The sequence below is a fragment of the Lissotriton vulgaris genome, chromosome 3_1 (assembly GCF_964263255.1).
Source record: "Lissotriton vulgaris chromosome 3_1, aLisVul1.2, whole genome shotgun sequence".
NCBI classification, from domain to species: domain Eukaryota; kingdom Metazoa; phylum Chordata; class Amphibia; order Caudata; family Salamandridae; genus Lissotriton; species Lissotriton vulgaris.
In genome coordinates this window covers 952,411,569-952,436,441 of record NC_141689.1, presented here as the reverse complement: position 1 = coordinate 952,436,441, position 24,873 = coordinate 952,411,569, and the positions used below count along the sequence as shown (strand labels likewise).

At 52.9% G+C, this 24,873-nt stretch overlaps 1 protein-coding gene across 2 annotated transcripts in view; it reads right to left on the bottom strand.

Annotated features, from left to right (window-relative positions):
* GKAP1 (G kinase anchoring protein 1) overlaps positions 1–23,674 on the bottom strand; it is an 863,343-nt gene extending 839,669 nt beyond the window's left edge. Inside the window, exon 1 of one of the 2 annotated variants that reach the window (XM_086961315.1) lies at positions 23,575–23,674. The gene's annotated coding sequence lies outside the window, so the exon portion shown is untranslated. The other variant, XM_086961316.1, reaches the window with a different exon arrangement.
* Positions 23,675–24,873: the final 1,199 nt, after the last annotated feature.

Here is a 24,873-nt window from a genome sequence, read left to right as displayed (position 1 = left end):
CGGCTCTGAATGAAATGGGTGTAAAAACGGCTGGGGACATGTTTGAGATGGGGGCGCTCAAAGCGCTTGCTGCAGTGCTCCCGCCGGACATGGCGCCGACCGGGTTACAACGCTTCCACTTTCACAGAGTCAGAGGGGCATGGCGGGAGCAATTGGGTGACGACTTAGCGGAACCTGCCGAATTGTTGGACAGATTCCCCCCGGAAAACTGGTTCTATTTTGTACAGGATGACTCTAACAGGCAGAGCTACCGGGTATAGTAAGGCGCAACTCGAGTGGCAAAGGGACTTAGGGATTGCAGTTGACGACGACATGTGGAGATACTGTTGTAACAACACAAGGCGGATTTCCTTAAACGGAAGACATAGATTAATACATTTTAAATTTATCAATAGAGTTTATCACATGCCAGAGAGACTGTTCAGATTTGGTCTGCGAGAGGACGCAACCTGTGATAGCTGCGGGGCTAGCAATGCGGGGTTCATGCATTTATCCTGGGAGTGTCATGGAGTGCAGAGATATTGGGACAGCATGTTTCACACCTTTGGTGAGATAATAGCCGCTGATCTTGCCCCGTTCCCCACACTGGCTCTACTGGGTTACTCTAAGGTACTGCCTAAGGCCCAGAGACGTTTGGTAGATATGGGAATGCTGTTGGCTAAGCGCAGACTGGCTTGTGGCTGGATGAGGGGCCCACTCCCCACGTCAGAACAATGGGACAGGGACCTGACCTACTGTTGTACACAAACGGAGAACTACAGTGATCTGATACCCCTAAAGAACAGGCCCAAGAACTTTTGGGGGCTATATGTATAATATAAACAACGCCTAGCCGCTATGGAAGAGAATGCAGAAGAGGGGGACCTTGTTCCCGGGATGCAAAATTATGTAATTAATACCACATTGGAGTGACGAATACTGTTAAGTTTGTGGAGGTAAATGTCAGATGGGGTTGCAGTCATGTCTGCTGCCACCCACAATATGTAGAAAAATGAGACACTAGCATGATCAATAGGGACACACCATATGATAATGGAGTGAGCTGCAGAGTTGGAGGCATCGTTTATAGTTGGTTTATAGGTTAGTTACACCATATAATTACAGATGAATCAGTGTAGGAGGAATCTTTTGTTTACGTGCTGCATGTTTCACAGTCAGGTGAGAGAGATTAAGTCTTGCAACTACCGCTGCCCGACCCCCGGGATGTGGGCTGAACAGCTGTGTTTTACTATCATATCCAAAGTGACGTGCTACCCGGCACAGAATACGACTCACCCTGAGTGTGTCTAATGTACCTACCATAGTTCGAAAATAAAAAATAAAAATTTTAAATGTATGGGGCCCATACCTTCTGCTCGCTAAGGAACAGATCACCCGGGATCCTGTCGAGGCCCTGCACTTTTCCTGATGGTAAGGACCTCAGGGCAGCTCGGACTTCTAGCATGGTGCATATAGGGAACTCCAAAGCTGGGTTTTTGGGATCTTTACTCTCTGGTAGCTCGACTGGGGGGCAAGTGAGGACCTCAAGAGGAGAACTGTTAGTTTGGAAGTACAAGTTTTTATAGTGCAGAATCCGGGGCTATAGCTGAAGGGCCGTCAGCCGTGCCGGATTTTACCAAGTTCCAAAAGGCCTTGTAGTCACGATTATCCAATGCTATTTTAATGTCAGCCCATCTGTCTTCCTCCCAGTTTAATTTGGCCTTTGCGATAATGTTCTGGTGGTGAGATCTGGCTTGTCTAATAGATTCAGTAGAACCTCTTTTAACCTCCCTTAGAAGCAGAGATTTCGCCTATCTACATGTTGAACTATATCATTTATTTAGACAAGGAGGTCGATCCTTCTTGGTGACAGTGGAATAAAAGAAGGTAGCCATTTTGTCAGTAAGCTCCGAGTGGATGTTATACAGGGCATTTAGGTGGATAGTGTCTAATTTGTCCACCGAAAGAGGAAGTAATCTCTCTAGGGTATTTGCGACTTTGAGGTACATTTCCGCTACCTTGTCGTTTGATTTCACAAAAATTTCCCCATCTGATTCTTCTGCCTCCACCAGTTAAGATTAGGTTTTGGGGGTTATAACCCTCATCTGTAAGGTGATTAGAGAACGAACCAAGTGGGTGCTTTAGCTCTAATGAAAGAAGATTATGATCACAGTCTACTCTAGAAATGACAGCAAAAGCCCTAATGTGTGACCAGAATTCAAGATTGATCATGATATAATCGATTGTTGTGCTTTTTCCTGGTCTATTAAAAGTTACTTTGCCAGGGGAATCTGTGGGGAATCTTCCATTGCAGGCTCTAAGGGAATGTGAGATAGTTAGACTATTTCAGCCCTTTGTTGGATACATAGAGCAATCGGGAATGGACCACACTGTGTCCTCCTCCTGAGTGAGAAGTGTAATGCCACCTAACGGTTCGAAGTGGAAGTTGAAATCACCCCCTATGATTTTGTGGGATGAGGCGGGAAGCAGTAAAAGAAGTTCTTCTAGTTGGTCTAGGACTGATAGGGCCTCTGTTTGTGAAGGGCGTAAATAGACGTTGACTACTGCCACCTTTTGGCCATCTGGAAAATTGAGGAGAATGGAAAGAATATCGGGAGAATGGGCATCTAAAACCTTCACAGAACAGCCCAGGTGGGTAGCTACCCAGATACAGAGTCCCCCATGTGGTCTACCCCTTAACCCCGAAGGGCTTTTGTACAAAAGGTTGCAAACCCCGCTCTGTGGGGGAGCGACCAGAGCCCAGGTCTCTTGGAATATACACAGATCATACTGATCTATTAGATTCCCCCACTCTGGGTGGTCCAGCTTGGAATTAATCCCAGCTAGGTTCCACGAGGTGAGTCTAAAAGGTGGGTAACTCCTCTAGTGGTGCTGTGAGAACTGAAGGGGAGCTGTTCACACTATTTGGGGGCACCGACTCAATAGGGTTGTTATCACTATGTATGGTGGATCGGGGTGCGGGACAAGAATGCGTCGTTTCTGACCTCCCAGCATGAACGATGGCACTGGTACGAGGGTGCCATGGGTAGGTTCCCTTCGTCACCCAGTTGGAGCCTTGGCCAGGTATGATTGGGTCGCTCTTGTGGGTAGGTGGTAAAGTTAGTCAATCTACGGTATTCAGGGAACTGAATCTATTTTCTAGTGGGAGAACAAAAACTTTTCCCTGAGGTCCAAGAGGATGATAAGTTCTGGGGCTGAAGCGGTTTCTAGAATTTACTTTGGGGGGGATAAAAATATGCAAGGGGGGGGTATGTACTGGGCCATGTGAGTCGTGGTCAAAGTTATCCCAATTGAGTATGTGTTTGACCACCCCCCTGTCTCTAAAGTTAATTACCACGCAATCCCCATCGATGTCTTTATTTTTTTGATCCTAGCCACCTAACTCTACGGGCGAATAAAGTTTCTCCTTGTCCTGTCAGTGGTTTGTTCCTGCCTAGCCAGTGTAGGATCTTGTTTTTAAGCTCTGGGAAGGTTTCACCCCAGTCTGAGGATAGTTGTGTTACCCCTGTAAGAACAACTACATAGGGTGAGGCAGCAGGTGGTAAATGTAGGCACAGTAATGGGTGCTGGGATACAATAGGATTCACGTGCGGATTACTGGCTTGAATTGCCGCTGGCAATTCTTTTTGCCTAGGGTGGTTGCATTGAGAATGCCTTCCCTGGTATGTGTTCTTTGTGGATGTGCCCACGTTAGTGGGGGTGGAAGCTAACTGATTCTTTCTAGTATCAGTAGAATGCGTGTTCCCCTCGACCATATCAAATACAGAGTTAGCTGTGGGGCAACCGTTATTGTTATGAGGACTGGACAAGCAATGCGATCCTGGTCAATGTTATCTGCGCTAATCCTGTTGGGGAGGAACGTAGTGTTGTTACCCTCTGGCCTGTTATTCAACTTGGAAACAACCCTGTCAATTCTACTTGTAATAGACTTGAACTGGGTCAGAATGAATTGCTCTAGATGCTTTTGCACGTCTAGTAGAAGATGGGTGGCCCAAGGAGGAGGTTGTGGGGTGTGAGCTGCAGGTGTCGGGGCAGTAAGCATACCCTCTGGTTGGCCAGGTACCTCTATGTGGGTTGTCTTCATGTTTTTCGTTTTCCTTGAATTAATATGGGGCTTATGTTGTTTTTTAGTGGGTCGCGGAACTAAGGGGCGAGATAAGCTGTGGCTGGGGTTAACATGATGGGGGGTTTGGACATTGGGAATTGCATTAGAGAGCTAGTCGAGCAGTGTATTGGATAAGACCAAAGTCAGCACAACGGGAGACCCTTGCAGCGACTGTGCTTCAGGGATTCCGGGAGTGATAGAAAGGCGCCGGTCAGTGTTCTCTATCGCCGAGGACTCTGCACCGATTGCCTTCTGCAGCATTTTGTCGATGGCTGTTACACTGGGAGATTTAGCAGTAGATAGGGTCTTTTGCCGGGTCTGCGGTCTGCTAGAGAGTGGGTTGGGTTTCCCCATGGTCGGCCGATGGTGAGGACCCTAAAAAATTATTTATTGTATCCCTTTAGAGGATGGAAATTTTAGGGTATCTCACTCGATCGCTCGTGGCTGGACTGGTCACTCACGCGCTTCCTAACCTGATGAACAAGGTGTTAACCAACATTCCAAAGTTAATATGAAATATAACAAGTCTCATTGAAATACCGGGTGATAAGGGGGGTGGCCCAGTCCAGTCACTCCAGTTCACGAACAGGCACAAACAGGCCCGCCCTTTGTCCCGGGCTTCGTCCTGGCTACGGCCCGCGCCGCGGGACTGGGGGAGTGGCCTATATGCACGATGTCCATGTCTCCCCCTGAGCCAGAACAGGTGTGTGGTCACAGGTGCACCCTGGGGAGTGTAGTCCTGTCCCCGGGTGCGAGCGCCGTTGGGTCGGGTCGGAGGCGGCAGGCAACCCCCTGTGTCCCGCAGTTCCTCACTCCTCTCAGCCTCAGGAATAAATTCGGCAAGAAGGAACCCACGCTCAAGGGTCGAGGCAACGCTTATCTGCGCGATGTCCAGGCTTCCCCCCGAGCCAGAACAGGTGTGGGGTCACAGGTGCACCCTGGGGAGTGTAGACCTGTCCCCGGGTGTAAGCACCGTTGGGTCGGGACGGAGGCGGCAGGCAACCATCTGTGTCCCACAGTTCCTCACTCCTCTCAGCCTCAGGAATGAATTCGGCAAGAAGGAACCAGAGTAGTAGAGTGAGAAGTAGAGAGTAGGAGCGAGTAGTAGAGAGTAAGAGTAGAGTAGAAGAGAGCGAGTAGTGGATTAGTAGAGAGTGAGTAGTAGAGAGTGAGTAGTAGAGAGTGAGTAGTAGAGAGTGAGTAGTAGAGAGTGATAAGTAGAGAGTGAGAAGTAGAGCAGTAGAGAGTGAGAAGTAGAGCAGTAGAGAGTGAGAAGTAGAGCAGTAGAGAGTGAGTAGTAGAGTAGTAGATAGTTAGAGAGTGAGTAGTGGAGAGGGAGCAGTAGATAGCAAGTAGTAGAGTTAGAGAGAGAGTAGTAGAGAGAAGGGTAGAGAGAGTAGTAGAGAGAGAGTAGTAGAGAGTGAGTAGTAGAGAGAGTAGTGGAGAGAGTAGTGGAGAGTAGTAGAGGAGAGTAGTAGAGAGAGAGTAGTAGAGAGAGAGTAGTAGAGAGAGAGTAGTAGAGAGAGAGTAGTAGAGAGAGAGTAGTAGAGAGAGAGTAGTAGAGAGAGAGTAGTAGAGAGAGAGTTGTATAGTAGAGTGTGAGTAGTAGAGTGAGTAGAGTGGTAGAGAAGAGGAGTGAGTAGTAGAGTGAGTAGTAGAGAGCGAGTAGTAGAGAGCGAGTAGTAGAGTTAGAGAGTGAGTAGTAGAGAGTAGTGTAGAGAGTAGTAGATAGTGAGTTGTAGAGTAGTAGAGAGTGAGTGGTAGAGAGTAGTAGAGAAGTAGAGTGAGTAGTACAGAGTGAGTAGTAGAGAATAAAAAGGAGAGTGACTAGGTGAGAGTAGTAGAGAGAGATGAGTAGAGAGTGAGTAGTAGAGAGTGAATAGTAGAGTGAATAGTAGAGTGAATAGTAGAGAAGTATAGAGTTTGTAGTAGAGAGTTTGTAGTAGAGAGTTTGTAGTAGAGAGTTTGTAGTAGAGAGCGAGGAGTAGAGAGCGAGGAGTAGAGAGCGAGGAGTAGAGAGCGAGGAGTAGAGAGCGAGGAGTAGAGAGTAAGCAGCAGAGTAGTAGTAGAGTGAGTAGTAGAGAAAGTAGTAGTGAGTAGTAGAGAGCGAGTAGGTGAGTGAGTAGTGGAGAGCGAGTAGTAGATTAGTAGAGAGTGAGTGGTACAGAGTAGTAGAGTGAGTAGTAGAGAGTGAGTAGTAGAGAGTGAGAAGTAGAGAGTGAGAAGTAGAGAGTGAGAAGTAGAGAGTGAGACGTAGAGAGTGAGACGTAGAGAGTAGTAGAGCAGTAGAGAGCGAGTAGTAGAGTAGTGGAGAGCGAGTAGTGGAGAGCGAGTAGTGGAGAGCGAGTAGTGGAGAGCGAGTAGTGGAGAGCGAGTAGAGAGAAGGGTAGAGAGAAGGGTAGAGAGAAGGGTAGAGAGAGTAGTAGAGAGTGAGTTGTATAGTAGAGTGTGAGTAGTACAGTGAGTAGAGTGGTAGAGAAGTAGAGTGAGTAGTAGAGAGTGAGTAGTAGAGGGTGAAAAGTTGAGTGAGTAGGTGAGAGAAGTAGAGAGCGAGTAGTAGAGAGTTAGAGAGTGAGTAATAGAGAGTAGTGTAAGAAGAGTAGTAGATAGAGAGTGAGTTGTAGTAGATAGTAGAGTGAGTTGTAGAGTAGTAGATAGTAGAGAGTGAGTTGTAGAGTAGTAGATAGTAGAGAGTGAGTTGTAGAGTAGTAGAGAGTGAGTGGTAGAGAGTAGTAGAGAAGTAGAGTGAGTAGTAGAGAATAAAAAGTAGAGAGTGAGTAGGTGAGAGTAGTAGAGAATAAAAAGTAGAGAGTGAGTAGGTGAGAGTAGTAGAGAATAAAAAGTAGAGAGCAAGTAGGTGAGAGTAGTAGAGAGAGTAAATGTCAAGGTATTTGTAGAGCGCACTGTCACCAAGCGGTTTCCTGGCGCTATTACTCATACCGCTGAGGAACCCATCCTGGCTTTCCCTGTGAAGTGTCCACTCCTGGGCACCCCCAGGGTGAAGCCAGGCATCCTAGCGCTGTTGGGGCCGGTGTGGAGGTTAAGCAAGCTATTGCCCAGAGTTGCAGCGTGGGGCCCATGATTAGAATAGGCACCGAGGCGAGAATTGTCAGGTCCGAGGAAATTGAGCCCAAGACCCGCCGAGGCGGGAATTTAACCCTGGTCCCGGGCCAGAGCTCTGCATCAGGGTCTGCCGCTCTAACCATTGAGCCACACTCCTCCACTCCTATTGAGTGAATAGTAGAGTGAATAGTAGAGGCCGGCAGTCACTGTCAGGCAGGCAGTCAGTGTCAGGCAGGCAGGCAGTCAGTGTCAGGCAGGCAGGCAGGCAGTGTCAGGCAGGCAGGCAGGCAGTGTCAGGCAGGCAGGCAGGCAGTGTCAGGCAGGCAGGCAGTCAGTGTCAGGCAGGCAGTGTCAGGCAGGCAGGCAGTGTCAGGCAGGCAGGCAGTGTCAGGCAGGCAGGCAGGCAGTGTCAGGCAGGCAGGCAGGCAGTGTCAGGCAGGCAGGCAGTGTCAGGCAGGCAGGCAGGCAGTGTCAGGCAGGCAGTGTCAGGCAGGCAGTGTCAGGCAGGCAGTGTCAGGCAGGCAGGCAGGCAGTGTCAGGCAGGCAGGCAGTGTCAGGCAGGCAGGCAGTGTCAGGCAGGCAGGCAGTGTCAGGCAGGCAGGCAGTGTCAGGCAGGCAGGCAGTGTCAGGCAGGCAGGCAGTGTCAGGCAGGCAGGCAGGCAGTGTCAGGCAGGCAGGCAGGCAGGCAGGCAGAGGCAGGCAGTCAGTGTCAGGCAGGCAGGCAGTCAGTGTCAGGCAGGCAGGCAGTCAGTGTCAGGCAGGCAGGCAGTCAGTGTCAGGCAGGCAGGCAGTCAGTGTCAGGCAGGCAGGCAGTCAGTGTCAGGCAGGCAGGCAGTCAGTGTCAGGCAGGCAGGCAGTCAGTGTCAGGCAGGCAGGCAGTCAGTGTCAGGCAGGCAGTCAGTGTCAGGCAGGCAGGCAGTCAGTGTCAGGCAGGCAGGCAGTGTCAGGCAGGCAGTGTCAGGCAGGCAGTGTCAGGCAGGCAGTGTCAGGCAGGCAGTGTCAGGCAGGCAGTCAGTGTCAGGCAGGCAGTCAGTGTCAGGCAGGCAGTCAGTGTCAGGCAGGCAGTCAGTGGCAGGCAGTCAGTGTCAGGCAGGCAGTCAGTGTCAGGCAGGCAGGCAGTCAGTGTCAGGCAGGCAGGCAGTCAGTGTCAGGCAGGCAGGCAGTCAGTGTCAGGCAGGCAGGCAGTCAGTGTCAGGCAGGCAGGCAGTCAGTGTCAGGCAGGCAGGCAGTCAGTGTCAGGCAGGCAGGCAGTCAGTGTCAGGCAGGCAGGCAGTCAGTGTCAGGCAGGCAGGCAGTCAGTGTCAGGCAGGCAGGCAGTCAGTGTCAGGCAGGCAGGCAGTCAGTGTCAGGCAGGCAGGCAGGCAGTGTCAGGCAGGCAGGCAGGCAGTGTCAGGCAGGCAGGCAGTCAGTGTCAGGCAGGCAGGCAGTCAGTGTCAGGCAGGCAGGCAGTCAGTGTCAGGCAGGCAGGCAGTCAGTGTCAGGCAGGCAGGCAGGCAGTGTCAGGCAGGCAGGCAGGCAGTGTCAGGCAGGCAGGCAGGCAGTCAGTGTCAGGCAGGCAGGCAGTCAGTGTCAGGCAGGCAGGCAGTCAGTGTCAGGCAGGCAGGCAGTCAGTGTCAGGCAGGCAGTCAGTGTCAGGCAGGCAGGCAGTCAGTGTCAGGCAGGCAGGCAGTCAGTGTCAGGCAGGCAGGCAGTCAGTGTCAGGCAGGCAGGCAGTGTCAGGCAGGCAGGCAGGCAGTGTCAGGCAGGCAGGCAGGCAGGCAGTCAGTGTCAGGCAGGCAGGCAGTGTCAGGCAGGCAGGCAGTGTCAGGCAGGCAGGCAGTGTCAGGCAGGCAGGCAGTGTCAGGCAGGCAGGCAGTCAGTGTCAGGCAGGCAGGCAGTCAGTGTCAGGCAGGCAGGCAGTCAGTGTCAGGCAGGCAGGCAGTCAGTGTCAGGCAGGCAGGCAGTCAGTGTCAGGCAGGCAGGCAGTCAGTGTCAGGCAGGCAGGCAGTCAGTGTCAGGCAGGCAGTCAGTGTCAGGCAGGCAGGCAGGCAGTGTCAGGCAGGCAGTGTCAGGCAGGCAGTGTCAGGCAGGCAGTGTCAGGCAGGCAGTGTCAGGCAGGCAGTGTCAGGCAGGCAGTCAGTGTCAGGCAGGCAGTCAGTGTCAGGCAGTCAGTCAGTGTCAGGCAGGCAGTCAGTGTCAGGCAGGCAGTCAGTGTCAGGCAGGCAGGCAGTCAGTGTCAGGCAGGCAGGCAGGCAGTCAGTGTCAGGCAGGCAGGCAGGCAGTCAGTGTCAGGCAGGCAGGCAGGCAGTCAGTGTCAGGCAGGCAGGCAGGCAGTCAGTGTCAGGCAGGCAGGCAGTCAGTGTCAGGCAGGCAGGCAGTCAGTGTCAGGCAGGCAGGCAGTCAGTGTCAGGCAGGCAGGCAGTCAGTGTCAGGCAGGCAGGCAGTCAGTGTCAGGCAGGCAGGCAGTCAGTGTCAGGCAGGCAGGCAGTCAGTGTCAGGCAGGCAGGCAGTCAGTGTCAGGCAGGCAGGCAGGCAGTCAGTGTCAGGCAGGCAGGCAGTCAGTGTCAGGCAGGCAGGCAGTCAGTGTCAGGCAGGCAGGCAGGCAGTGTCAGGCAGGCAGTGTCAGGCAGGCAGGCAGTGTCAGGCAGGCAGGCAGTGTCAGGCAGACAGGCAGTGTCAGGCAGGCAGTCAGTGTCAGGCAGGCAGGCAGTCAGTGTCAGGCAGGCAGGCAGGCAGTCAGTGTCAGGCAGGCAGGCAGTCAGTGTCAGGCAGGCAGGCAGTCAGTGTCAGGCAGGCAGGCAGGCAGTGTCAGGCAGGCAGTGTCAGGCAGGCAGGCAGTGTCAGGCAGGCAGGCAGTGTCAGGCAGACAGGCAGTGTCAGGCAGGCAGGCAGTCAGTGTCAGGCAGGCAGGCAGTCAGTGTCAGGCAGGCAGGCAGTCAGTGTCAGGCAGGCAGGCAGTCAGTGTCAGGCAGGCAGGCAGTCAGTGTCAGGCAGGCAGGCAGTCAGTGTCAGGCAGGCAGGCAGTCAGTGTCAGGCAGGCAGGCAGGCAGTCAGAGTGTCAGGCAGGCAGGCAGTCAGAGTGTCAGGCAGGCAGTCAGTCAGCGTCAGGCAGGCAGGCAGTCAGCGTCAGGCAGGCAGGCAGTCAGCGTCAGGCAGGCAGGCAGTCAGCGTCAGGCAGGCAGTCAGTGTCAGGCAGGCAGTCAGTGTCAGGCAGGCAGTCAGTGTCAGGCAGGCAGGCAGTGTCAGGCAGGCAGGCAGTCAGTGTCAGGCAGGCAGGCAGTCAGTGTCAGGCAGGCAGTCAGTGTCAGGCAGGCAGGCAGTCAGTGTCAGGCAGGCAGGCAGTCAGTGTCAGGCAGGCAGGCAGTCAGTGTCAGGCAGGCAGGCAGTAAGTGTCAGGCAGGCAGTCAGTGTCAGGCAGGCAGGCAGTCAGTGTCAGGCAGGCAGGCAGGCAGTGTCAGGCAGGCAGGCAGTGTCAGGCAGGCAGGCAGTGTCAGGCAGGCAGGCAGTCAGTCAGTGTCAGGCAGGCAGGCAGTCAGTGTCAGGCAGGCAGGCAGTCAGTGTCAGGCAGGCAGTGTCAGGCAGGCAGTGTCAGGCAGGCAGTGTCAGGCAGGCAGTGTCAGGCAGGCAGGCAGAGGCAGGCAGGCAGTGTCAGGCAGGCAGGCAGTGTCAGGCAGGCAGGCAGTGTCAGGCAGGCAGGCAGTGTCAGGCAGGCAGGCAGTGTCAGGCAGGCAGTGTCAGGCAGGCAGGCAGTGTCAGGCAGGCAGTCAGTGTCAGGCAGGCAGTCAGTGTCAGGCAGGCAGGCAGTGTCAGGCAGGCAGGCAGTCAGTGTCAGGCAGGCAGGCAGGCAGTGTCAGGCAGGCAGTGTCAGGCAGGCAGGCAGTGTCAGGCAGGCAGGCAGTGTCAGGCAGACAGGCAGTGTCAGGCAGGCAGGCAGTGTCAGGCAGGCAGGCAGTGTCAGGCAGGCAGGCAGTGTCAGGCAGGCAGTGTCAGGCAGGCAGTGTCAGGCAGGTAGGCAGGCAGTCAGTGTCAGGCAGGCAGGCAGTCAGTGTCAGGCAGGCAGGCAGTCAGTGTCAGGCAGGCAGGCAGTCAGAGTGTCAGGCAGGCAGTCAGCGTCAGGCAGGCAGTCAGCGTCAGGCAGGCAGTCAGCGTCAGGCAGGCAGTCAGCGTCAGGCAGGCAGTCAGCGTCAGGCAGGCAGTCAGCGTCAGGCAGGCAGTCAGCGTCAGGCAGGCAGTCAGCGTCAGGCAGGCAGTCAGTCAGCGTCAGGCAGGCAGCGTCAGGCAGGCAGCGTCAGGCAGGCAGCGTCAGGCAGGCAGTCAGCGTCAGGCAGGCAGTCAGCATCAGGCAGGCAGTCACCGTCAGGCAGGCAGTCACCGTCAGGCAGGCAGTCTCAGGCAGGCAGTCAGCGTCAGGCAGGCAGTCAGCGTCAGGCAGGCAGGCAGTCAGCGTCAGGCAGTCAGCGTCAGGCAGGCAGGCAGTCAGCGTCAGGCAGGCAGGCAGGCAGTCAGCGTCAGGCAGGCAGGCAGGCAGTCAGCGTCAGGCAGGCAGGCAGGCAGTCAGCGTCAGGCAGGCAGGCAGTCAGCGTCAGGCAGGCAGTCAGCGTCAGGCAGGCAGGCAGTCAGCGTCAGGCAGGCAGGCAGTCAGCGTCAGGCAGGCAGGCAGTCAGCGGCAGGCAGGCAGTCAGCGTCAGGCAGGCAGGCAGTCAGCGTCAGGCAGGCAGTCAGCGGCAGGCAGGCAGTCAGCGGCAGGCAGGCAGTCAGCGTCAGGCAGGCAGTCAGCGTCAGGCAGGCAGGCAGTCAGTGTCAGGCAGGCAGTCAGTGTCAGGCAGGCAGGCAGGCAGGCAGTCAGTGTCAGGCAGGCAGGCAGTCAGTGTCAGGCAGGCAGGCAGTCAGTGTCAGGCAGGCAGGCAGGCAGTCAGCGTCAGGCAGGCAGTCAGCGTCAGGCAGGCAGGCAGTCAGCGTCAGGCAGGCAGGCAGTCAGCGTCAGGCAGGCAGGCAGTCAGCGGCAGGCAGGCAGTCAGCGGCAGGCAGTCAGCGTCAGGCAGGCAGGCAGTCAGCGTCAGGCAGGCAGGCAGTCAGCGTCAGGCAGGCAGGCAGTCAGCGTCAGGCAGGCAGGCAGTCAGCGGCCGGCAGGCAGGCAGTCAGCGGCCGGCAGGCAGGCAGTCAGCGGCCGGCAGGCAGGCAGTCAGCGGCCGGCAGGCAGGCAGTCAGCGGCCGGCAGGCAGGCAGTCAGCGGCCGGCAGGCAGGCAGTCAGCGTCAGGCAGGCAGGCAGTCAGCGTCAGGCAGGCAGGCAGTCAGCGTCAGGCAGGCAGGCAGTCAGCGTCAGGCAGGCAGGCAGTCAGCGTCAGGCAGGCAGGCAGCGTCAGGCAGGCAGGCAGTCAGCGTCAGGCAGGCAGGCAGTCAGCGTCAGGCAGGCAGGCAGTCAGCGTCAGGCAGGCAGGCAGTCAGCGGCAGGCAGGCAGTCAGTCAGCGTCAGGCAGGCAGTCAGCGGCCGGCAGGCAGGCAGTCAGCGGCAGGCAGGCAGGCAGTCAGCGGCAGGCAGGCAGTGTCAGGCAGGCAGGCAGTCAGCGTCAGGCAGGCAGGCAGGCAGTCAGCGTCAGGCAGGCAGTCAGCGTCAGGCAGGCAGGCAGTCAGCGTCAGGCAGGCAGGCAGTCAGCGTCAGGCAGGCAGGCAGTCAGCGTCAGGCAGGCAGGCAGTCAGCGTCAGGCAGGCAGGCAGTCAGCGGCAGGCAGGCAGTCAGCGGCAGGCAGGCAGTCAGCGTCAGGCAGGCAGTCAGCGTCAGGCAGGCAGTCAGCGTCAGGCAGGCAGTCAGCGTCAGGCAGGCAGTCAGCGTCAGGCAGGCAGGCAGTCAGCGGCAGGCAGGCAGTCAGCGGCCGGCAGGCAGGCAGTCAGCGGCCGGCAGGCAGGCAGTCAGCGGCCGGCAGGCAGGCAGTCAGCGGCAGGCAGGCAGGCAGTCAGCGTCAGGCAGGCAGGCAGTCAGCGTCAGGCAGGCAGGCAGTCAGCGTCAGGCAGGCAGGCAGTCAGCGTCAGGCAGGCAGGCAGTCAGCGTCAGGCAGGCAGGCAGTCAGCGTCAGGCAGGCAGGCAGTCAGCGTCAGGCAGGCAGTCAGCGTCAGGCAGGCAGGCAGTCAGCGTCAGGCAGGCAGGCAGTCAGCGTCAGGCAGGCAGGCAGTCAGCGGCAGGCAGGCAGGCAGGCAGTCAGCGTCAGGCAGGCAGTCAGCGGCCGGCAGGCAGGCAGTCAGCGGCAGGCAGGCAGGCAGTCAGCGGCAGGCAGGCAGGCAGTCAGCGGCAGGCAGGCAGGCAGTCAGCGGCAGGCAGGCAGGCAGGCAGTCAGCGGCAGGCAGGCAGTCAGCGTCAGGCAGTCAGCGTCAGGCAGGCAGGCAGTCAGCGTCAGGCAGGCAGGCAGTCAGCGTCAGGCAGGCAGGCAGTCAGCGTCAGGCAGGCAGTCAGAGGCAGGCAGGCAGTCAGAGGCAGGCAGGCAGGCAGGCAGCGGCAGGCAGGCAGTCAGCGTCAGGCAGGCAGGCAGCGTCAGGCAGGCAGTCAGCGTCAGGCAGGCAGGCAGTCAGCGTCAGGCAGGCAGGCAGTCAGCGTCAGGCAGGCAGTCAGCGTCAGGCAGGCAGTCAGCGTCAGGCAGGCAGGCAGTCAGCGTCAGGCAGGCAGGCAGTCAGCGTCAGGCAGGCAGGCAGTCAGCGTCAGGCAGGCAGGCAGTCAGCGTCAGGCAGGCAGGCAGTCAGCGTCAGGCAGGCAGGCAGTCAGCGTCAGGCAGGCAGGCAGTCAGCGTCAGGCAGGCAGTCAGCGTCAGGCAGGCAGCGTCAGGCAGCGTCAGGCAGGCAGGCAGTCAGCGTCAGGCAGGCAGGCAGTCAGCGTCAGGCAGGCAGTCAGCGTCAGGCAGGCAGTCAGCGTCAGGCAGGCAGGCAGTCAGCGTCAGGCAGGCAGGCAGTCAGCGTCAGGCAGGCAGTCAGCGTCAGGCAGGCAGGCAGGCAGTCAGCGTCAGGCAGGCAGGCAGGCAGTCAGCGTCAGGCAGGCAGTCAGCGTCAGGCAGGCAGTCAGCGTCAGGCAGGCAGGCAGCGTCAGGCAGGCAGGCAGCGTCAGGCAGGCAGGCAGGCAGCGTCAGGCAGGCAGGCAGGCAGCGTCAGGCAGGCAGGCAGTCAGCGTCAGGCAGGCAGGCAGTCAGCGTCAGGCAGGCAGGCAGTCAGCGTCAGGCAGGCAGTCAGCGTCAGGCAGGCAGTCAGCGTCAGGCAGGCAGTCAGCGGCAGGCAGGCAGTCAGCGGCAGGCAGGCAGTCAGCGGCAGGCAGGCAGTCAGCGTCAGGCAGGCAGGCAGTCAGCGTCAGGCAGGCAGGCAGTCAGCGTCAGGCAGGCAGGCAGTCAGCGTCAGGCAGGCAGGCAGTCAGCGTCAGGCAGGCAGGCAGTCAGCGTCAGGCAGGCAGGCAGTCAGCGTCAGGCAGGCAGGCAGTCAGCGTCAGGCAGGCAGGCAGTCAGCGTCAGGCAGGCAGGCAGTCAGCGTCAGGCAGGCAGGCAGTCAGCGTCAGGCAGGCAGGCAGTCAGCGTCAGGCAGGCAGTCAGAGTCAGGCAGGCAGGCAGTCAGCGTCAGGCAGGCAGTCAGAGTCAGGCAGGCAGTCAGAGTCAGGCAGGCAGTCAGAGTCAGGCAGGCAGTCAGCGTCAGGCAGGCAGGCAGCGTCAGGCAGGCAGCGTCAGGCAGGCAGGCAGCGTCAGGCAGGCAGGCAGTCAGCGTCAGGCAGGCAGGCAGCGTCAGGCAGGCAGGCAGTCAGCGTCAGGCAGGCAGGCAGCGTCAGGCAGGCAGGCAGTCAGCGGCAGGCAGGCAGGCAGTCCGCGTCAGGCAGGCAGGCAGTCAGGCAGGCAGGCAGGCAGTGCAGGCAGTCAGCGGCAGGCAGTCAGCGGCAGGCAGGCAGCGGCAGGCAGGCAGTCTGCCAGTCAGTGACAGGCAGTCTGCCAGTCAGTGACAGGCAGTCTGCCAGTCAGTGACAGGCAGTCTGCCAGTCAGTGACAGGCAGTCTGCCAGTCAGTGACAGGCAGTCTGCCAGTCAGTGACAGGCAGTCTGCCAGTCAGTGACAGGCAGTCTGCCAGTCAGTGACAGGCAGTCTGCCAGTCAGCGTCAGGCAGTCTGCCAGTCAGCGTCAGGCAGTCAGCGTCAGGCAGTCAGCGTCAGGCAGTCAGCGTCAGGCAGTCAGCGTCAGGCAGTCAGCGTCAGGCAGTCAGCGTCAGGCAGTCAGCGTCAGGCAGTCAGCGTCAGGCAGTCAGCGTCAGGCAGTCAGCGTCAGGCAGTCAGCGTCAGGCAGTCAGCGTCAGGCAGTCAGCGTCAGGCAGTCAGCGTCAGGCAGTCAGCGTCAGTGTGAGTCAGTCAGCGTCAGTGTGAGTCAGTCAGCGTCAGTGTGAGTCAGTCAGCGTCAGTGTGAGTCAGTCAATCAGAGCCAGTCAGTCAGTCAGTGTCAATCAGTCAGTCAGTCAGTGTCAATCAGTCAGTCAGTGTCAGTCAGTGTCAATCAGTCAGTCAGTGTCAGTCAGTGTCAATCAGTCAGTCAGTCAGTCAGTGTCAATCAGTCAGTCAGTCAGTGTCAGTCAGTCAGTGTCAATCAGTCAGTCAGTCAGTGTCAATCAGTCAGTCAGTCAGTGTCAATCAGTCAGTCAGTCAGTGTCAATCAGCTCTGCTGATGCGGTTCTCTGGCTCTACAACAGCTCTGCTGACCTGGCTCTAAAGCAGTTCTGCTTACATGGTTCTCTGGCTCTAGAGCAGCTCTGTTGCCCTGGTTCTCTCTCTCTAGAGCAGCTCACCTGACCTGGTTCTCTCCCTCTAGAGAGCGCTGCTGACCTGGTTCTCTCCCGCTAGGGCAGCTCTGCTGACCTGGTTCTCTCCCCCTAGAGCAGCTCAACTTACCTGGTTTCTATGGCTCTAAAGAAGCTCTGCTGACCTGGTTCTATGGCTCTAAAGCAGCTCTGCTGAATTGGTTCTCTCCCTCAAAAGCAGCTCTGCTGACCTAATTTCTCTGGCTCTACAGCAGCTCTGGTGACCTGGTTATCTAGCTCTAGAGCAGCTCAACTGACCTAGTTCTTAGGCTCTAAAGCAGCTCTGCTGACCTGGTTCTCTGGCTCTAAAGCAGCTCTGCTGACCTGGTTCTCTGGCTCTAAAGCAGTTCTGCTGACCTGGTTCTCTTGCACTAGAGCAGCTCTGCTGACCTGGTCCTCTCCCTCTAAATCAGCTCTGCTGACCTGGTTCTCTCCCTCTAAAGCAGCTCTGCTGCCCTGGTTCTCTCCCTCTAAAGCAGCTCTGCTGACCTTGGCTCTAAAACAGCTCTGCTGACCTTGGCTCTAAAACAGCTCTGCTGACCTTGGCTCTAAAACAGCTCTGCTGACCTTGGCTCTAAAACAGCTCTGCTGACCTTGGCTCTAAAACAGCTCTGCTGACCTTGGCTCTAAAACAGCTCTGCTGACCTTGGCTCTAAAACAGCTCTGCTGACCTTGGCTCTAAAGTAGCTCTGCGGACCTGGTTCTCTGGCTCTAGAGCAGCTCTGCTGACCTGGTTCTCTCCCTCTAAATCAGCTCTACTGACCTGGTTCTTATGGGTAAATTCTCAAGAGTGTGTTGTAACTGTGCACATAAAAGTGATTACATTGCTGAAGCGAACATCTTGATGGCTAATCTTATGAACAGAGGCAACCCATTCAGGGTGGTTAAAATAGCTAGGAAAAAGGCTTGGTTTTCACATAGAGAATAACATTCACAACCAAAAACTAAAAAATCTGGCGAGTAACAACATACTGTCGTCACACTATAGAAAGAGTGGAAACTATGAAAATCACACTGGCACATACTGCAAATCCCTCACTTGAGCTTTCCCTGTTCGCATATAAGAGAGAAGGCTACTAGAAGGGTAACGATTATTAGTAATGGGGCTTCGCCCACATGAAGGTGGTGACTGGCATCTCAGTTTAAAGATTTGAACTCAAGCAATGCTTAATTATGGGACAGATCAACCTAACCTTACCACTGGTCACCAATGGTTGGTTGCAACTGCCCCAACAATGGCTAAGAAATTAATTCATAAACTGCTAAGCTAACTTAACTGCCAAACATAATATTGGATTTTTGATCTAGCTGCACTTTCCAAAACACCAGCATAAAGTTTCAGTTTTAAATCAAGTGTCATCACAGACATGCAAATACGGGCCTTTTTTTCAGTGCATGTTATTCAATAGTCACCAACCTAGTTAGGTCTCGCCTTTACCATTCCGCAGGAATGGGAAATGGGGAGAATTCAAGTCGGCAAAATCCTCTTCAAACCACGGGCTTTCAGCCGCGGTTTTCTTTAAGTTCATGTGAATCACATGATTAAACATGCACGCGCATCGGCAGCATTTCTCCTGCAGGCTCGCAAAAGGCTCTCCTCCCTCCCCACATCAAAGGCATCAATCACCCTCCCACAGGCTTCCCCAGCGCTGCCCCGCCCCCTGCTTCACATCCAGGCCATCTGTTCCCTGCCAGACCTCTCACACCTCCGTCACAGCATGCCTGTGTACTTCAAAGGCTTATCACTTCACACGGCCGGCCGCAGGCCGTGCAACCAGAGCACTTCAGTTGGTGTGCAGCCCCCCTCCCAGCACTGCCTTGTTACTCTCGGCAGCCGTGAGTCCCTAAACACTTTTTATATTTAATTAGCAGCAGCAGCATTTCTCCTGTGCCAGGCCACATCAAAGGCTCTGTGCCACTTTCACCCACACAGCAACACTTACAGACACGCAACGCCACTCACACCCACGCAAGCCCACTATCATCCACGCAACACCACACTCACCCACGCAACACCACTTACTAACTCACGCAACGCCACTCACCCACGCAACGCCACTTTCAGACACGCAACGCCACTCACACCCACGCAACGCCACACTCACCCACGCAATGCCACACTCACCCACGCAATGCCACACACCCACGCAATGCCACACTCACCCACGCAATGCCACACTCACCCACGCAATGCCACTCACCCACGCAACGCCACTCACCCACGCAACGCCACGCAACGCCACTCACCCACGCAACGCCACGCAATGCCACTCACCCACGCAACGCCACTTTCAGACACACAACGCCACTCACCCCCACGCAAGCCCACACTCACCCACGCAAGCCCACACTCACACATGCAACGCCACTCACACACGCAACGCCACTCACACACGCAACGCCACTCACACCCACGCAGTGCCACTTTTACCCACACAGCACCACTTTCAGACACGCAACGCCACTCACACCCACGCAACGCCACTCACACCCACGCAAGCCCACTCACCCACGCAATGCCACACTCACCCACGCAATGCCACACTCACCCACGCAATGCCACACTCACCCACGCAATGCCACACTCACCCACGCAATGCCACACTCACCCACGCAATGCCACACTCACCCACGCAATGCCACACTCACCCACGCAATGCCACACTCACCCACGCAACGCCACTCACCCACGCAACGCCACGCAACGCCACTCACCCACGCAACGCCACTTTCAGACACACAACGCCACTTTCAGACACACAACGCAAGCCCACACTCACCCACGCAATGCCACACTCACCCACGCAATGCCACACTCACCCACGCAACGCCACTCACCCACGCAATGCCACTTTCAGACACACAACGCCACTCACCCCCACTCACCCCCACGCAAGCCCACACTCACCCACGCAAGCCCACACTCACCCACGCAAGCCCGCACTCACCCACGCAACGCCACTCACACATGCAACGCCACTCACACATGCAACGCCACTCACACATGCAACGCCACTCACACATGCAACGCCACTCACACATGCAACGCCACTCACACATGCAACGCCACTCACACCCACGCAACGCCACTCACACCCACGCAACGCCACTCACACCCACGCAACGCCACTCACACCCACGCAACGCCACTCACACCCACGCAGTGCCACTTTCAGACACACAACGCCACTCACACCCACGCAACGCCACTCTCACCCATGCAACGCCACTCACACACGCAACGCCACTCACACACGCAACGCCACTCACACACGCAACGCCACTCACACACGCAACGCCACTCACACACGCAACGCCACTCACACACGCAACGCCACTCACACATGCAACGCAACTCACTCAAAGCCACTCACACACACGCAGTGCCACTTTCACCCACACTGTGCAGTGCACAATAGGTCTCGCAGTAGGAAAGTTGGAGCTATTGGTTTTGTAAATGACAAAGCCCTTTATGTTTTTAAAATGAAAACAAAAATAAAAGGCATTGTTATTTGCAATTGTAATAGCTCCAACTTTCCTACTGCGAGACCTATTGGCAACGCCAGTGCTTGTTTTTAAATTGTGTTTACTTTTTTTTACTGAATGTACTAAATAGCTAAAAATTATACCTTGGTGAATAATACCAGGTGATAAAATATCAAGACTTTAGAATATGGTAATTCTGCGGGAAAAAAGCCTTTGTGACCACAGAGGGTTATTTAACTTTTTCAAGCTTGCCTTTAACATGGGGTGCCTGCGCCTTGTATTGCTTCAAATGCTATTTATCGGAGTATCAAGATGCTGTGCTCTGTTTTTGGACCTTTTTGGCACTTAGATTAGTTGTTCACTTCCACTAAATTTTGACAACAGTCTTTTAGCATTCACTGTTTGCCTTTATTTCAGTGGTTTTTAGTAGATCCTGATGAGGGGGTTCCCTGGAGTTCAAAGCGTTTGGACTTTATTTGTTCATACAACAGTTATACTAGACCTCGATGAGAAGGGAATCATGGGTTTTTTAAGCAGTTGCACCTTAATTCTTCATACTGTGGGGTCCCTACAGTTCCCTTTTTGATACTTCTTTGATGGCACTTAGATTTAGACTAGTTATTTCCGATGAATTTTGATGACAGGGGTCTACTAGTATTCAGTTTGCCGTTATTTCAGCAGTTTTTCAAAGACTTTGATGCCAGGGTGTTCAAAGCATTTGCACTTAAATTGCTCATATAGCAATTTTAGTAGCCCTTGAAGAGAGGGGTCCCTGTGTGCCTAAAGCGCTTTCACTTTAATTGATCCTTTGTGGGTTCCATATCGCTCTCCTTTTAAGTCACAACTTCAGGTCTCAAGAAATCTACTCGCCATGTGGAGTCATATTTTATCAGGGCAAGCTATTTTTAGGGCCTACTGGCCCAGTCTGGCTAGCGGACAAGGAACAGGTGTTGCCTGCACTTCTACAGTGAATGAGAAATAAGGATGCCTTTAAATCTTGTTTTTATACGGTCTCATTTGCTCAGTGTTCAGAGAGCGAGAGGTCACAAGTCAGTTTGTCTTCTTACAATTATTTGCTTTTCTCCGACTGCAAAATTAAAAGATTTTGAAAAGTGGTCTGACAATCATGCTGTACAAAGAGAATGCAACGAAAGGCTGTATAATGTCAGGTTTTTTTCTAACACACAACATTTAAATAGCTTGTAAGTGAACTGTACAAATATTTCAAAATATATTTCAGTAGTTATGAACACATTTTTTTACAATTCTGTGCAATGAAAAAAGATTTGAATAAGCTAAAAACAAATCAGAACTTTTTATCTGGAAATGTGCAAAAGACAAATTTTAGCTGGAATCTCATTTTCCGATTGTTTATATGCTGTATTGTTTTTATCAATAAAACTACGTTAGTTAGAAGGTTTGTGGCCATTTCAATGGAAAATGTGCTGTTTGTAAATGACAGTGCAACTTGATGGCAATGCTATTAGTGAAGTCAGGGGTCATGTGTACCCTACATGTGGGCTGGATTCTCATTATACATGGAAAAAATATTTAGTGTGTTAAACCAAACAAAAGATTTTTTTTGCACAGCAGAAAAGCTGAACTCACATATTTGAAGGTGCGCAGAAATTAAATAATGAAGAAAAAGGTGGCTCTGTAAATTAATTGTGCAAAAATCAAGAACGTTGAACCTTATAAAGCAAATACAGGCAGCGTTTAAATACCGTTTCATAATACTCAAGTTGTGGTGCTGTATTAAGTATGCCATTTTGAACAAACAGGCATGTGTCATAGTAGAAATTAAATTGAATCCTTTGTGACCTTTAAGGAGTCCTGAGTAATAGTTGACAATAGATGGGAGATAAAATATGCGAGAATGAAACCTTTGAATTGAATTTCCAGTTAATAAATACACTTTGAGGGAACGTAAAATACAACATTAATATTTTAACTTTTGAGAGCTAAGAGGATAAAGAATTCAAGTACGGCTTTGAGTAAAAAAATGTATTTAATAAAAAGAATTTTAAAAAGGGGTCAGTTGTTTCTTGGGGAAAATTGCAAAGGACTGTTACAAAATAGGAGGAGAATCCATTATAGGAAGTTGTATTGAGTGCGGTGTGAGAATCCTACTAATAAGAGCACAATGAACACCATCATATCACACGTGAAAGAGATGAACAAATATTCATGAACAGTATCCAGTGCACGGTCACTCATGGCCCAATACATAGTATATGTAGCAGCTTAGCAAGGGCATAATCACTACAGTTAATTTTTTTAACTATAAATATTAGTTAAAAAGACACAAGGAGAAACACAAGCTTAACCTATCACATGTCTATTTTAGAATCAAATTCCATGTTCCAGTTTCTCTGCAAGCCTCTAAAATGTCTAAACTATGACCACATTCGTTCAACATTTTCAGAAAAAAACGCCAATTGTAACAAGTTCAATTTAGATTCACTGTAAGGATCTTAAATGGATATTCTCAGGTTTGGATTCTCCCTCCCGATAAACATCTACTATACGTTATACTATGTGAAAAACTGATCAGAGGGCGATCCTATGTCATGTGGCGGGCCCATAATGCTCCACTCAGATTAACAGATATCTGTCAATTTAGCATTAAATAAGGAGATCTCTCCTAAACACCTGCAGTAGCTCTCCTCAAAGTCCAGACTTGTATGCTCAAGATACCACACAGGAAATATGGTTCAAAGTTTACTCTATCTGCTCTTGCCAACCAGATCACTCCTCTTCAGAACTTTGCCATTTTATTGTAAAGCCTTTATTTCAAGCAGACTCTGGTGTTCAGATACAGCACCACAGCCATAAATAGTGTGTCAGGTAGGACCAATGCTTACATTTATTCTAGAAAAATCAGACCAAATAAAACGATGAAACATCAACATAAAAAAATTACATCTCTGCCGGAACTACAGAATGCCACAGACACCTCTGCACCAATCTGCTCCAGGAAGCTCTGCTCCCACATGACAACTCAAGGGCAGAGTTTTGCTCCTCATGGCAGACTCCATTAAAAGATACATTATCTCATTAGACCCAAGCGCTGCCACCTTCCACCTAGGCTGAATCCTGACAATTAAATGCTGGGCCTTACGTACAAAGGATCTCCAACCACAGTATGATGGACATGCCGACAAAGTCCAAACTTTAAGATATCAGCGATGAGGATATTTAAATAAACAGACAAATAATGGTAAAGAATTAGGAGTGTAAATGCTTTTTATGCAATTGGAGTGATTTTGGTGCTCTAATAAATTCACTTTGGTAGCAGATTTTACTGTTACAGCTGCTTCACAATGAAGCCAGAAGTGGTTAGTTGGCAGACTTAAGCAAGGACATTAACTAACTACCTCCGTTGTTTTGTGTAATTCCACAGACCCAGAAGTACAGTTGTTCCTTAGCTGATGAGAAACAATTATGTTTCAAGAGGTCCAGTGTTGCAATTTACGTTGCTTCTTAAGAACCATTCTAGGATCTGCGTGCAGTCAGTGGGCGATATACTTATATGCAAGGTCTCACTTTATATACTCCTCTATGATTCAGTAGGCCCGTTTCAGAGGAAGGCGAGTCTGCATGGAAAAACGCAAGTGAATTGCACATCCGTTGTGATCTTAAAACAATAGCTCCTATGCCACTCTTGGGAAAAAAACATTATTAAAGGATAAACACCAACATTTTGATTTTGCTGCAGAAACAGATACGTTGACTTGCCCTGCATTTAAAATGAGTAAACCCTTAGCCACAGGCACTCGAATATATTTCAAAATTAAACTGGCATCTTCCTTTCGTTTAGGAACCTGAACATCGGCTCAAGAAGAATCAAGGCCTTAGTTGCCTCCGTCTCTAGGTGAGGCAGCGTTACAATGAACTTCACGCCCACCCATTTAAAGTTCAAATTCTTGGGTCCTAATAGCCTACTTATCTGATCACAGCCTTGCCCATTACACACCTACACACTCCCCAACTTGTCCGCAGTTTTTTTTTTACCCGTATACACTCACTATTGTCTCACATCTCCGGCTTGACAACACTCAACCTATTATCAGTTCCAACCCCCGCTTCTGGTGAAGAAAGGCTGCTCCCAACCCCAAGGATCCCGTGTCCCGTAACTCACCGAGCGCAGTCTGAACAGCGACTAGTTTACAGCAGAGGAAACGACCTGGCGACTGCGGTCACGTGACGAGTACGTAAACCGCTGCGGGACGCACATGCGCTGTCTCCCCGCCCCTGGCCCCGCCCCCTCCTGCGACACCGGGCCTCCGTTTCGGCAGCCGTTTGGCTCCTATTGGTGAGGTTACTCGAAGGGGCGGGACAGATTAGGACCGAGAAAAAGAAAATAAGAGAGTGGGTGAAATAGTATTGGCTATCCTCCTTGTTCTGCCGTGTTACTCAGGGGTCTTCTGCGGGTCCCGTGCACGGAAAGCGCTCTCAACCATAGAACTGCCTAGAGAAAATACCAGAGTTAGAAACAACACAATGCATGTTACCGTTCAAATGATAACAAGTTATAACAGAGCCGCTAAAGCTAATACCTGGCGTAGAGCCAGTGCAAAATGACAAGCAAGACAGCGGAGTGGAAACAAAATCTCTTACTTTTGTTAACGTATAGAACTTTAAAAACTAAACGTGGTTAAGGTCACATGTTGTGTCTTTAAAAACTAAACGTGGTTAAGGTCACATGTTGTGTCTAATTTTAGTGCTAAAATGTAACATTTGGGGGACGACTCGCTATGTTATTTCTGTTTTTTCAAGATCAATGGAAGTTGTGTTTAGTGTTTCATCTGACCGTGATATAGCGTTAGTTTTTATTGCCCCGTAGTAAAGTAATAAATAACCAAGAATTGAGTAAATGAAATAGGCCAAGCTTTGCCAACCTGGTGCAACATTTAAGTTTGTATTTTAATAACTTAATGCTATGCCACCAAAATAGATTTATAAAAGAAAAGAATTACGGTAGCGGCCGCAAAGCTCCACTAAACAAATAAAGAAAAAAAAATGCATCTAATTTATATAAAACAGAAAATTTATTTCTTAGGAAGTAGGTGTACATAAAACAGGTATAGAAACCCTTTCATTTTAACCCACATTAAAGAAAACAAACATTTGCAATACAATAGGTCTCGCATTAGGAAAGTTTGAGCTATTGGTGTGCTGGAGAAGTGTGGCTCAGGGGTTAAAGGCGGCAGACTCGGAAGCTGAGATCGGCCCTGGACCAGGGTTCAAATCCCCGCCTCGGCGGGTCTTGGGCTAAAAAAAAAAATCCACGGACTCCATAATTCTCGCTCCAGTGCCTTCTCGACTCATGGGTTCACACTCTGCGACTCTGGGCAATAGCTTGCTTAATCTCCACAACGGTCCCTCGCGGTGGGATGCCTGGCTTTCACCTTGTGGATACCCTGCCGGGGTTAACTCA